Source organism: Oncorhynchus nerka, unplaced genomic scaffold (genome assembly GCF_034236695.1).
Source record: "Oncorhynchus nerka isolate Pitt River unplaced genomic scaffold, Oner_Uvic_2.0 unplaced_scaffold_511___fragment_3, whole genome shotgun sequence".
Taxonomy (NCBI): Eukaryota; Metazoa; Chordata; class Actinopteri; order Salmoniformes; family Salmonidae; genus Oncorhynchus; species Oncorhynchus nerka.
Genome location: NW_027040288.1, coordinates 116,307 through 131,061, shown reverse-complemented (window position 1 = coordinate 131,061; position 14,755 = coordinate 116,307). Strand labels below are relative to the sequence as shown.

The following is a 14,755-nucleotide window of genomic DNA, read 5'->3' as shown; positions in this document are numbered from 1 at the left end:
ACCTGGGCCAAAACACCTGGAAAACACCTGGGCCAAAACACCTGGGCCAAAACACCTGGGCCAAAACATCTGGGCCAAAACACCTGGGCCATTTCATGTGACAGACTTAATGGATCGGCACGGATTAAAGAGAAGAGGGACCCAAATCAGATACGGCGTGCTGGAAAAAAAGCCAAAAAGGATGCGGCAGAGGAGAGGTGGGGGCTATTTCAGACCAGAGGGGGGCGCCTCTGTCCAGGGATCCCCAGCAGTTTGCCCCTCTCCTTAACCCCTATGATTACGATAGACAACTCGACTCACTAATATTTAGTAAGCATAAATAACTGGTAAATATCAATGACTATAAAGTACGTTAAAACTAACATTAATGCTACTTCACTACAATGTTACCGTTATCGGGCCCGTTACAGCGTGTTACCACTATCAGGCCCGTTACAGCGTGTTACCACTATCAGGCCCGTTACAGCGTGTTACCACTATCAGGCCCGTTACAGCGTGTTACCACTATCAGGCCCGTTACAGCGTGTTACCACTATCAGGCCCGTTACAGCATGTTACCACTATCAGGCCCGTTACAGCGTGTTACCACTATCAGGCCCGTTACAGCATGTTACATAACATCATCATTAATACCAAGGCTGCTCATATCATAAGCCCCAATTCAATTGTTGTACAAAATGGGCACGTAAATAGCCAAATAAAAATAGTTAATTTTCTTTAATTCATTTCCTTTCCTTGAACGGACACCCTGGGCTGTGGAGAAGCAGCAGATCCAGCCCAGATCCTGCACCAGCAACAAAAAACACAGGCCAAGCAAACGCCCCAGAACTGACATGAACCAAGCTCATATTGATGTTTTGGAGCTGGGGCGAGAGAAAAAGCTACTGCAGATTGAGGTCCTGAATTTACAAAAAGAGCTACTGTGAATTCACAAACAGAAACTCCTTCAGGGAAACAAATACCCACTGTGTAATGAATGTTGATCTTTTTATGTATTTAAGCAATTATTTATTAAAACAATTGTTGGTCAAATTATGATTAAATGACTGAACAAATCATTTTAAATGGAACTGTAACTAACAGCTAACAATATCCTGAAGACACCAGGGCTCTATTTCCCTATGTGGGAGCATTGTGATCCGTCGGTCAGGTTTTTTAAAGACACCCAGAGTACACTGAGCGCTCTGTGGCATAGTGAATTTACGAACACCCAGAGTACACTGAGCGCTCTGTGGCATAGTGAGCGCTCTGTGGCATAGTGAACGAACACCCAGAGTACACTGAGAGCTCTGTGGCATAGTGAATTTACGAACACCCAGAGTACACTGAGAGCTCTGTGGCATAGTGAATTTACGAACACCCAGAGTACACTGAGAGCTCTGTGGCATAGTGAATTTACGAACACCCAGAGTACACTGAGAGCTCTGTGGCATAGTGAATTTACGAACACCCAGAGTACACTGAGCGCTCTGTGGCATAGTGAATTTACGAACACCCAGAGTACACTGAGCGCTCTGTGGCATAGTGAATTTACGAACACCCAGAGTACACTGAGCGCTCTGTGGCATAGTGAATTTACGAACACCCAGAGTACACTGAGCGCTCTGTGGCATAGTGAATTTACGAACACCCAGAGTACACTGAGCGCTCTGTGGCATAGTGAATTTACGAACGCACCCAGAGTACACTGAGAGCTCTGTGGCATAGTGAATTTACGAACACCCAGAGTACACTGAGAGCTCTGTGGCATAGTGAATTTACGAACACCCAGAGTACACTGAGAGCTCTGTGGCATAGTGAATTTACGAACACCCAGAGTACACTGAGAGCTCTGTGGCATAGTGAATTTACGAACACCCAGAGTACACTGAGAGCTCTGTGGCATAGTGAATTTACGAACGCACCCAGAGACACCGGGTCCCCACATTTCCCACAGCTAACAATATCCTGAAGCCACCAGGGCTCTATCTCCCTATGTGGGAGCATTGTGATCCGTCGGTCGGGTTTTTTAAAGACACCAGGGCTCTATCTCCCTATGTGGGAGCATTGTGATCCGTCGGTCGGGTTTTTTAAAGACACCAGGGCTCTATTTCCCTATGTGGGAGCATTGTGATCCGTCGGTCGGGTTTTTTAAAGACACCAGGGCTCTATTTCCCTATGTGGGAGCATTGTGATCCGTCGGTTGGGTTTTTTAAAGACACCAGGGCTCTATTTCCCTGTGTGGGAGCATTGTGATCCGTCGGTCGGGTTTTTAAAGACACCAGGGCTCTATTTCCCTATATGGGAGCATTGTGATCCGTCGGTTGGGTTTTTTAAAGACACCAGGGCTCTATCTCCCTATGTGGGAGCATTGTGATCCGTCGGTCTGGGTTTTTGAACTGGTTACATGTAAATGGTGACTAACCCCATTCTGTACAAATTTGTGCAACTGCGGCATTCAAACGAGGCTGCAATGAAAACTTTATTTTTTATTTGTTTTACTTAACTAGGCAAGTCAGTTAAGAACATATTCTTATTTATAATGAAGGCATACACCGGCCAAAACCAGGACGCTGGGAAAATTATGCGCTGCCCAATCACGGCCGGTTGTGATACAGCCTGGATTCGAACAGGGTGTCTGTAGCGACGCCTCTAGCACTGAGATGCAGTGCCTTAGACCTCTGCACCACTCGGGAGCCCTAATGGGACTGTAGCGACTGTGTTGACATCAAAATCAGGAGTGTGAACTACGTTTCTATTCAAGCGTTGATTGACATGGTAATAGTGAGATAGTATCGGAGTAAAGTTGAAAAAAACTGGGTGGGGGGGTCAGGGGAGACAGGGACAGGGTGGCGGGGCAGGGGGACAGGGGACAGGGTGGGGGACAGGGACAGATAGTATCGGAGTAAAGTTGAAAAAAAACGGACCCTCTGACGCTGTACGTATCATTGTGACGTATCACGATGTAACGTATGACACGCACTATGCCCACACGTGTGCTCTACAGCCTCTCTCCACCAGGTGTGGCGCTTCTCTCACAGATTAAAACTAGGGAAAGGGACAGGGTGGGGGACAGGGGACAGTGTAAGGGGGACAGGGTGGTGGGGCAGGGACAGGGTAAGGGTGGGGGGACAGGGAGGGGGGGGGACAGGGACAGGGTGGGGGACAGGGTGGTGGGGCAGGGACAGGGTAATGGGGACAGGGTGGGGGGGACAGGGTGGTGGGGCAGGGAGGGTAATGGGGACAGGGTGGTGGGGCAGGGACAGGGTGGGGGGACAGGTGGGGGGCAGGGACAGGGTGGGGGGACAGGGGGTGGTGGGGCAGGGACAGGGTGGTGGGGCAGGGTGGGGCAGGGACAGGGTGGGGGGGACAGGGTGGTGGGGCAGGGACAGGGTGGGGGGACAGGGTGGTGGGGCAGGGACAGGGTAATGGGGACAGGGTGGTGGGGCAGGGACAGGGGTGGGGGGACAGTGTAAGGGGGACAGGGTGGTGGGGCAGGGACAGGGTGGGGGGACAGGGTGGTGGGGCAGGACAGGGTAGTGGGGCAGGGACAGTGTAAGGGGGACAGGGTGGTGGGGCAGGGACAGGGTGGGGGACAGGGTGGTGGGGCAGGGACAGGGGACAGTGGGGGGGACAGGGTGGTGGGGCAGGGACAGGGTGGGGGACAGGGTGGTGGGGCAGGGACAGGGTAATGGGGACAGGGTGGTGGGGCAGGGACAGGGTGGGGGACAGTGTGGTGGGAAGGGACAGGTGGGGGGGTGGGGGACAGGACAGGGGGGGCAGGGTGGTGGGACAGGGACAGGGGTAATGGGGACAGGGTGGTGGGGCAGGGACAGGGTGGGGGGGACAGGGTGGTGGGGCAGTGTGGGGGGACAGGGTGGTGGGGGGACAGGGTGGTGGGGACAGGGTGGTGGGGGGACAGGGTAATGGGGACAGGGTGGTGGGGCAGGGACAGGGTGGGGGGACAGGGTGGTGGGGGGGACAGGGAATGGGGACAGGGTGGTGGGGCATGGACAGGGTGGGGGACAGTGTAAGCAGGGACAGGGTGGTGGGGCAGGGACGGGGTGGGGGACAGGGGTGGTGGAGCAGGGACAGGGTGGTGGGCAGGGACAGGTGGGGGACAGGGACAGTGTAATGGGGACAGGGTGGTGGGGCAGGGACAGGGTGAGGGGACAGGGTGGTGGGGCAGGGACAGGGTAATGGGGACAGGGTGGTGGGGCAGGGACAGGGTGGGGGACAGTGTAAGGGGGACAGGGTGGTGGGGCAGGGACAGGGTGGGGGACAGGTGGTGGGGCAGGGACAGGGTAATGGGGACAGGTGGTGGGGCAGGGACAGGGTGGGGGACAGGGTGGTGGGGCAGGGACAGGGTAATGGGGACAGGGTGGTGGGGGGACAGGGTGGGGGACAGGGTAAGGGGGACAGGGTGGGGCAGGGACAGGGTAATGGGGACAGGGTGGTGGGGCAGGGACGGGGTGGGGGACAGGGTGGTGGGGCAGGGACAGGGTAATGGGGACAGGGTGGTGGGGCAGGGACAGGGTGGGGACAGTGGGGGGGACAGGGTGTAGGGACGGGGTGGGGGACAGGGTGGTGGGGTGGGGGGCAGGGACAGGGGGTATAAGGGGGACAGGGTGGTGGGGCAGGGACGGGGTGGGGGGACAGGGACGGGGGTGGGGGGACAGGGTAGTGGGGCAGGGACAGGGTGGGGGACAGTGTAAGGGGACAGGGTGGTGGGGCAGGGACAGGGTGGTGGGGCAGGGACAGGGTGGTGGGGACAGGGTGGGGGCAGGGGGTGGGGGGGCAGGGTGTGGGGGGGACAGGGTGGTGGGGCAGGGACGGGGTGGGGGGACAGGGTGGTGGGGCAGGGACGGGGTGGGGGGGGGGACAGGGGACAGTGTAAGGGGGACAGGGTGGTGGGGCAGGGACAGGGTGGGGGACAGGGTGGTGGGGCAGGGACAGGGTGGGGGACAGGGTGGTGGGGCAGGGACAGGGTGGGGGGACAGGGTGGTGGGGGGACAGGGTGGTGGGGCAGGGTGGTGGGGGGACAGGGTAGTGGGGGGACAGGGTGGGGGGACAGGGACAGTGTAAGGGGGACAGGGTGGTGGGGCAGGGACAGGTGGGGGGACAGGGTGGTGGGGGGACAGGGTAAGGGGGACAGGGTGGTGGGGCAGGGACAGGGTGGGGGGACAGTGTAATGGGGACAGGGTGGTGGGGCAGGGACAGGGTGGGGGACAGGGTGGTGGGGCAGGGACAGGGTAATGGGGACAGGGTGGGGGCAGGGACAGGTGTGGGGGACAGTGTAAGGGGGACAGGGTGGTGGGGCAGGGACAGGGGGGGGACAGGGGTGGTGGGGCAGGGTGGTGGGGCAGGGACAGGGTGGTGGGGCAGGGACAGTGTAATGGGGACAGGGTGGTGGGGCAGGGACAGGGTGGGGGGACAGTGTGGTGGGGAAGGGACAGGGTGGGGGGGACAGGGTGGTGGGGCAGGGACAGGGGTAATGGGGACAGGGTGGTGGGACAGGGACAGGGTGGGGGACAGGTGGTGGGGCAGGGACAGGGTGGGGGGGACAGGGTGGTGGGGCAGGGACAGGGTGGGGGGACAGTGTAAGGGGGACAGGGTGGTGGGGCAGGGACAGGGTGGGGGACAGGGTGGTGGGGCAGGGACAGGGTAATGGGGACAGGGTGGTGGGGCAGGGACAGGGTGGGGGGGACAGTGTGGGGGGACAGGGTGGTGGACAGGGCAGGGACAGGGTGGTGGGGCAGGGACAGGGTGGTAAAGGGGGACAGGGTGGTGGGGCAGGGACGGGGTGGGGGGACAGGGTGGTGGGGCAGGGACAGGGTGGTGGGGCAGGGACAGGGTGGGGGACAGGGGACAGTGTAAGGGGGACAGGGTGGTGGGGGGGGGGGACAGGGTGGTGGGGCAGGGACAGGGTAATGGGGACAGGGTGGTGGGGCAGGGACAGGGTGGGGGACAGTGTGGGGGGACAGGGTGGTGGGGCAGGGACAGGGTGGGGGACAGGGTGGTGGGGCAGGGACAGGGTAATGGGGACAGGGTGGTGGGGCAGGGACAGGGTGGGGGGACAGGGTGGTGGGGCAGGGACAGGGTGGGGGGGGACAGGGTGGTGTGGGCAGGGACAGGTAATGGGGACAGTGGGGGGACAGGGTGGTGGGGACAGGGTGGTGGGGGGGACAGGGTAATGGGGACAGGGTGGTGGGGCAGGGACAGGGTGGGGGGGTGGGGGACAGGGTGGTGGGGCAGGGACGGGGTGGGGGGACGGGGTGGGGGGGACAGGGTGGGGGGGGCAGGGACAGTATAAGGGGGGGTGGTGGGGCAGGGACGGGGTGGGGGACAGGGTGGTGGGGCAGGGACAGGGTGGTGGGGCAGGGACAGGGTAGTGGGGCAGGGACAGGGTGGGGGGACAGTGTAAGGGGGACAGGGTGGTGGGGCAGGGACAGGGTGGTGGGGCAGGGACAGGGTGGTGGGGACAGGGTGTTGGGGACAGGGACAGGGTGGGGGGGGGGCAGTGTAAGGGGGACAGGGTGGTGGGGCAGGGACGGGGTGGGGGACAGGGTGGTGGGGACAGGGACAGGGTGGGGGGCAGGGGGGGGACAGTGTGGGGGGACAGGGTGGTGGGGCAGGACAGGGGGTGGGGGGACAGGGTGGTGGGGCAGGGACAGGGTGGGGGGGACAGGGTGGTGGGGCAGGGACAGGGTGGGGGACAGGGTGGTGGGGCAGGGACAGGGTAGTGGGGGGGACAGGGTGGTGGGGCAGGGACAGGGTGGTGGGGCAGGGACAGGGTGGGGGGACAGGGGGTGTAAGGGGGACAGGGTGGGGGGCAGGGACAGGGTGGGGGACAGGGTGGTGGGGCAGGGACAGGGTAATGGGGACAGGGTGGTGGGGCAGGGACAGGGTGGGGGGGACAGTGTGGGACAGGGTGGTGGGGACAGGGTGGGGGACAGGGTGGTGGGGCAGGGACAGGGTGGGGGGACAGGGTGGTGGGGCAGGGACAGGGTGGGGGGACAGGGACAGGGTGGGGGACAGGGTGGTGGGGCAGGGACAGGGTAATGGGGACAGGGTGGTGGGGCAGGGACAGGGTGGGGGGGTGGGGGGACAGGGTGGTGGGGCAGGGGGGGTGGGGGGACAGGGGGCAGGGACAGGGTGGGGGGACAGGGTGGTGGGGCAGGGACAGGGTGGGTGGGGGGACAGTGTAAGGGGGACAGGGTGGTGGGGCAGGGACGGGGTGGGGGGACAGGGTGGTGGGGCAGGGACAGGGTGGGGGGACAGGGTGGTGGGGCAGGGACAGGGTGGGGGACAGGGTGGTGGGGGGGACAGGGTGGGGGTGGGGGACGGGGTGGGGGGGGGACAGGGTGGTGGGGCAGGGACAGGGCAGGGACAGGGTGGGGACAGGGGGTGGGGCAGGGACAGGGTGGGGGGACAGGGTGGGGGGACAGGGTGGGGGACAGGGTGGTGGGGCAGGGACAGGGTGGTGGCAGGGACAGGGGAATGGGGACAGGGTGGTGGGGCAGGGACAGGGTGGGGGGACAGGGACAGGGGTGGTGGGGGACAGGGTGGTGGGGCAGGGACAGGGTGGGGCAGGGACGGGGTGGGGGACAGGGGGACAGGGTGGTGGGGCAGGGACAGGGGTGGGGGGACAGGGACAGGGTGGTGGGGCAGGGACAGGGGGTGGGGGGCAGGGACAGGGTGGTGGGGCAGGGACAGGGTGGTGGGGCAGGGACAGGGTGGGGGAAGGGTGGTGGGGGACAGGGACAGGGTGGGGGGACAGTGTGGGGGGACAGGGTGGTGGGGCAGGGACAGGGTGGGGGACAGGGGTGTAATGGGGACAGGGTGGTGGGGACAGGGACAGGGTGGTGGGGAATGGTGGGGGGACAGGGTGGTGGGGCAGGGACAGGGTGGGGGGCAGGGACAGGGGCAGGACAGGGGGACAGGGTGGTGGGGCAGGGACAGGGTAATGGGGACAGGGTGGTGGGGCAGGGACAGTGTAAGGGGACAGGGTGGTGGGGGGACAGGGTGGTGGGGCAGGGACAGTGTAATGGGGACAGGGTGGTGGGGCAGGGACAGGGTGGTGGGGCAGGGACAGGGTGGTGGGGCAGGGACAGGGTGGGGGGACAGGGTGGTGGGGCAGGGACAGGGGGGGGGACAGGGTGGTGGGGCAGGACGGGGTGGGGGGGACAGGGTGGTGGGGCAGGGACAGGGGGTGGGGGCAGGGACAGGGTGTAATGGGGACAGGGTGGTGGGGCAGGGACAGGGTGGGGGGACAGGGTGGTGGGGCAGGGACAGGGTGGGGGACAGGGTGGTGGGGCAGGGACAGGGTGGGGGGACAGTGTGGGGGACAGGGTGGTGGGGCAGGGACAGGGTGGGGGGACAGGGTGGTGGGGCAGGGACAGGGTGGGGGGACAGGGACACGGTGGGGGGACAGGGTGGTGGGGCAGGGACAGGGTAATGGGGACAGGGTGGTGGGGCAGGGACAGTGTGGGGGGACAGGGTGGTGGGGGGGACAGGGTGGGACAGGGGGGGGGACAGGGTGGTGGGGCAGGGACAGGGTGGTGGTGGGGCAGGGACAGGGTGTAGGGAGGGGGACAGGGTGGTGGGGCAGGGTGGTGGGGGACAGGGACAGGGGTGGGGGGCAGGGACAGGGTAATGGGGACAGGGTGGTGGGGCAGGGACAGTGTGGGGGGGGGACAGGGTGGTGGGGGGGACAGGGTGGTGGTGGGGCAGGGACAGTGTAATGGGGACAGGGGGTGGTGGGGCAGGGACAGGGTGGGGACAGGGGTGGGGCAGGGACAGGGTGGTGGGGCAGGGGTGGGGCAGGGACAGGGTGGTGGGGGGGACAGTGTAATGGGACAGGGTGGTGGGGCAGGGACAGGGTGGGGGGACAGGGTGGTGGGGGACAGGGTAATGGGGACAGGGTGGTGGGGCAGGGACAGGGTGGTGGGGCAGGGACAGGGGGGACAGGGTGGTGGGGACAGGGGGGGTGGGGCAGGGACAGGGTGGGGGGACAGGGGGACAGGGTGGTGGGGCAGGGACAGGGGGGGGGGGGTGGGGGGACAGGGGGACAGGGACAGGGACAGGGTGGGGGACAGGGACAGGGTGGGGGGACAGGGTGGTGGGGCAGGGACAGGGTGGGGGGACAGGGTGGGGGACAGGGTAAGGGGCATGTTTTGTATTTCTTTTATATTATTATTATAACAACTAGGCAAGTCAGTTAAGAACATATTCTCATTTACCATGACGGCCCTAACCTGGACAAGCCCTAACCTGGACAAGCCCTAACCTGGACAAGCCCTAACCTGGACAAGCCCTAACCTGGACAAGCCCTAACCTGGACGACGCTGGGCCAATTTTGCGCCGCTCCATGGGACTCTGAATCACGGCCAGTTGTGAAACAGCCTGGAATCGAACCAGAGTCTGTAGCAACGCCTCTAGCACTGAGATGCAGTGCCTTAGACCACTGCACCACTGGGGTGCCCCATCAAATTAAATTGTATTTCACACATGCACTGAAAACAACAGGTGCAGACCTTACAGTGAAATGCTTACTTTACAAGCCCTTAACCAAAAATGCTTTAAGAAGTTAAGAAAAAAATAAGTGTCAAGTAAAAAATAGATAAGTAACAAATCATTCAACTGCAGCAGTAAACTAACAATCAAGGCTATATACAGGTACCATACAGAGTCAATGTGCGGGGGGGGCACCGTTAGTCGAGGTAATGGAGGTAATATATACATGTAGGTAGAGTTAAAGTGACTATGCATAGATAATAGGCAGCATGGTAAAAGAGGGGTCTGGGTAGCAACGGGGGTGAATGTGAAGGAATGTTCCCCAAGCCGTGAGCTTGGTCCAGGGGAAATACTTATTATTACGTGACACCGACTCCACCCATGAGTTGATAAATCCATTACCAGGGTTACAGCTTCCAAGCCCGTTCCACTCATAACTATTTCTATGCTACTGTCAGCTTTGTTGACGGGGGGAAAAGTTGTTTTATATCAGTTAACTAACTACTAGGTAAATAATAAAATCATAACGTTATCTATATAGATAAAGGAATTATTCATACTAGGACAACAGTCAAATACTATCTAGCTAGATAACCATAATAACGTGACTTCGTCAGTGGCTAGTTTAACAACAGAGTTTAGTGCGACAGGCTAGCTAACGGAGTTAGCTAAAGCTGCTAACCTACGTACTTACTAGTCAAGGGATGTAGCTAACGTTAACTAAACATAACGGTCGGTCTGGCCAACCGGTCCAGCAGCATTGAACTGTACTGTTATTTATGCAGTCATTCTGAAAACGGTATAGTTTTCAGCCAACCCCCTCTGGGGGCCTCCGTTATAATCACACACATACCCACTCACTCACTGCACCGCTAACGCGTTGACTGCGGTGGGACTCGAGGAGCATCTACCTGCTTAGCAGTTAGCTAACTAACTATTAAAACAAAACTAGTTGTCAATAAAGTCCGCTTCTAAATGGTTTAGATAGTAGTGATAATAGTTAGTGACATTTACTGACTGTCTCGTGTGAAGAGCCTCTATTTGATGCGGTGTTCCGAGCCTGTCCGGTCTGTGCGAGTTGCGTTGCTTACAGTCGGTCCACTCAGATACCTGTCGACCAGCTCTGCTCTCTGCCCAAGTGCGCCTGCGCGGCACCCATACGGTCCCAGTGGCAAGGTTTGACCTGCGTCACAGCGAAACTGCATCACCTCGTGTCCCCCCGGGTGCCATGGTGGATCTATATCACTTGGGATTTTATTCATCCAGCCTAATCTGTTGCAAAACGTTTCTTAAACGAAGGCACAACGGAACGAAACGAGGGACAGTTCAAAATGTTACGGTTACTGTTTATTATATATACTGTTGCTTAGTAACTTTATCCCTACCTAGCCACCTCATTTTCGAACGTTGCTATGGGTACAACCAAACAACGGAAGTGATGGTTCCGATTTCCGTTTTACCACCCTACTGCGTCACAACATTGGCAAACTTCAAATCAAATCGCATTTGTCACATGCGCTGAATACAACAGGTGTAGATCTTACCGTGAAATGCTTACGTACAAGCCCTGCAGTTCAATAAATAGAGTTAAAGAACATATTTACTAAATAAACTAAAGTAAAAAAAATAAAAAAGTAGCACAAAATTACATAATAATGAGGCAATAAACAAGGGTTAATTTTCAGTTAGCTGCAGCTATCGACTGGAACGAGCTGCAAAAAAACCTCAAACTGGACAGTTTTATCTCCATCTCTTAGTTCAAAGACTCAATCATGGACACTCTTACTGACAGTTGTGGCTGTTTTGCGTGATGTATTGTTGTCTACACCTTCTTGACCTTTGTGCTGTTGTCTCTGCCCAATAATGTGTGTACCATGTTGTCCTGCTACCATGTTGTGCTGCTACCATGTTGAGGTCATGTTGTGCTGCTACCATGTTGAGGTCATGTTGTGCTGCTACCATGTTGAGGTCATGTTGTGCTGCTACCATGTTGAGGTCATGTTGTGATGCTACCATGTGTTACTACCACGCTGTGTTGTCCAGTGTTGCTGCCATGCTATGTTGTCTTGGGTCTCTCTTTATGTAGTGTTGTGTTGTTCCTGTATTGTTTTAATCCCAGCCCCCGTCCCCGCACAAAGCCTTTTGGTAGGTCGTCATTGTAAATAAGAATTTGTTAACTGACTTGCCTAGTAAAATAAAGGTTAAATTAAATAAAACATGGACACTAATAACTTCAGGGGATTTGGCCACAAACATTGAACTTTGTCAAATTTCACCCATAACCCATGTAGTTGTTTTGTTAGCCACCTGACTATAATGTGTAAACAACTTAACCCTTTAACTTCTTAAATTTCTTGAATTGAAATGGATCCCAACCCTGTTATGGGGTAAACATAGACCCCAACCCTGTTATGGGGTAAACATAGACCCCATCCCTGTTATGGGGTAAACATAGACCCCAACCCTGTTATGGGGTAAAACAGAGACCCCAACCCTGTTATGGGGTAAACATTGACCACAACCCTGTTATGGGGTAAATGTTGACCCCAACCCTGTTATGGGGTAAATGTTGACCCCAACCCTGTTATGGGGTAAATGTTGATCTCAACCCTGTAATGGGGTAAACATAGACCCCAACCCGGTGTCCTTTGACAGCTCTTTGGTCTTGGCCATAGTGAAGTTTGGAGTGTGACTGTTTGAGGTTGTGGACAGGTGTCTTTTATACTGATAACAAGTTCAGACAGGTGCCATTAATACAGGTAACGAGTGGAGGACAGAGGAGCCTCTTGAAGAAGTTACAGGTCTGTGAGAGCCAGAAATCTTGCTTGTTTGTAGGTGACCAAATACTTATTTTCCAAATCCTACAATGTGATTTTCTGGATTTTTTCTCTCTCATTTTGTCTGTCATAGTTGAAGTGCACTTATGATGAAAATTACAGGCCTCTCTCATATTTTTAAGTGGGAGAACTTGCACAATTGGTGGCTGACTAAATACTTTTTTGCCCCACTGTACATATGAGATGGGTAATGCAGTATTTACACACAATTAAAGTGACTAAGATACCGAAGAACAGTATAGAGTACAGTTTATACATATGAGATGAGTAATGCAAGATACGGAGACATTATTAAAGTGGCTAGTGTTTCATGTCCTTAAAGTGGCCAGTGACTCCTAATTTATGTCTATAGGCAGCAGCCTCTGATGTGCTAGTGATGGCTTTTTAGCAGTCTGATGGCCTTGAGATAGAAGCTGTTTTTCAGTCTCTCGGTCCCAGCTTTGATGCACAAGTACTGACCTCGTCTTCTGGATGATAGCGGGGTGAACAGGTAGTGGCTCGGGTGGTTGTTGTCCTTGATGATCTTTATGGCCTTCCTGTGACATCGGGTGGTGTAGGTGTCCTGGAGGGCAGGTAGTTTGCCCCCGGTGATGCGTTGGGCAGACTGCACCACCCTCTGGAGAGCTTTGCGGTTGTGGGCGGTGCAGTTACCATACCAGGCGGTGATACAGCCCGCCAGGATGCTCTCAATTGTACATCTGTAAACGTTAGTGAGGGTTTTCAGTGATAAGCCACATTTTTTCAGCCTCCTGAGGTTGAAGAGGCACTGTTGCACCTTCTTCATCACACTGTCTGTGTGGGTGGACCATTTCAGTTTGTCAGTGATGTGCACGCCGAGGAAGCTTTCCACCTTCTCCACTTCGGTCCCATCGATGTGGATAGGGGGGGTGCTCCCTCTGCTGTTTCCTGAGGTCAACAATCATCTCCTTAGTTTTGTTGACATTGAGTGAGAGGTTATTTTCCCAGGACCACACTCCCAGGTCCCTCACCTCCTCCCTGTAGGATGTCTTGTCATTGTTGGTAATCAAGCCTACTATGGTTGTGTTGTCTGCAGACTTGATGATCGAGTTGGAGACGTGCATGGCCACGCAGTCATGGGTGAACAGGGAGTACAGGAGAGGGCTGATGTTGTTGCCTACCCTCACCACCTGGGGGCGGTACGTCAGGAAGTCCAGGACCCAGTTGTACAGGGCGGGGTTCAGACCCAGGGCCTCGAGCTTGATGATGAGCTTGGAGGGTACTATGGTGTTGAATGCTGAGCCGTAGTCAATGAACAGCATTCTTACATAGGTATGCCTCTTGTCCAGGTGGGATAGGGCACCTGCTAACCATGTGTATGTGACCAATACATTTGATTTAGGGCACACCGGCTCAGTGTTAACAGTATAACTCTGGTTCATAGACACATGATTACTGCATACAATACCTGTAAGATCAGCTGAGGCATTCAGGGTAGTTAGAGGGACATAAATTAGGTTACTTACATTGTGTCTTCCAACACCCCTGGGATAATGAAGCATTATGACAACTCAGCAACACAATGGTAGGGATTAACTGAGCTGGGCTTGGGTCACTGTCTCAACGTAGCATTTTAATGCTGTGAAAGGATCCAGGAACCCAAATCATTTGAGTGGATCACTTCCTCTTTATAAAACAAGCTTTGTTTCCAGAAGGTATCAACATTGTCAGTAAACGTTTCACCCACAGAGCTGTAATAGTCTGGTAGCCAGTTATGGAGGGATAAACGTCTGCTGAACTGTTCAATGCCACGATTTAGGGAGGACAGAGGGATAGATATTATGGGGTGTTTGTTGGTGTCAAGCAGAGACCCAATCAGTTCTTTGAAATCCGTCTTCAGGTGTTCTGAGCTGCCCTTCATGTCATTGAACCCCACACAAACTATGATAGACTCAATTTCCTGATACAGGTTTAAAATGTCTGGGAACAGCTTATTGATGTCTTGTACTTGTGCTCCTGGATAGGACAATGTTTGTGCTCCAGGGACTGAGACATTTCTCACTGTTGAACTGCCCAATACAACGCCCGGAGAAGGGAATGGAGAAATCTGACCATGCCTACCCCTCACACAATTGGTTTAACCTTTCACAGGTTGATGAGAAGCAGGATAGAGTACATCTCTTCTTGGGCTTCTTGGGAGGAAATGGCTGGAGTCTTTTAGGTTCCAGTTGTAGTTGCTAGTCAACTTTCAGTGGAGCGTCTGAGCATATTTTAGAATCCCTCCTAAAACCTTGCCTGTTTTATTTTGGTTGTTAGTTCCCCCTTCTGTTCGAGTGACATTTTAGTTTTTTTTGCAGGGGAATATTTATTTTAATTTGACCTTTAATTAACTAGGCAATTCAGTTAAGAACACATTCTTATTTAAGGAACAACTTTCAAAGCAGAATTACATTTCAATTGTTCCT

The 14,755-nt window shown here is 56.3% G+C and overlaps 1 protein-coding gene across 1 annotated transcript in view; it reads right to left on the bottom strand.

Annotated features, from left to right (window-relative positions):
• LOC115118750 (microtubule-associated protein RP/EB family member 3-like) overlaps positions 1-10,737 on the bottom strand; it is a 58,117-nt gene extending 47,380 nt beyond the window's left edge. The window contains exon 1 of the mRNA XM_065016354.1: positions 10,514-10,737. The gene's annotated coding sequence lies outside the window, so the exon portion shown is untranslated. The remainder of the gene's footprint in view (positions 1-10,513) is intronic.
• Positions 10,738-14,755: the final 4,018 nt, after the last annotated feature.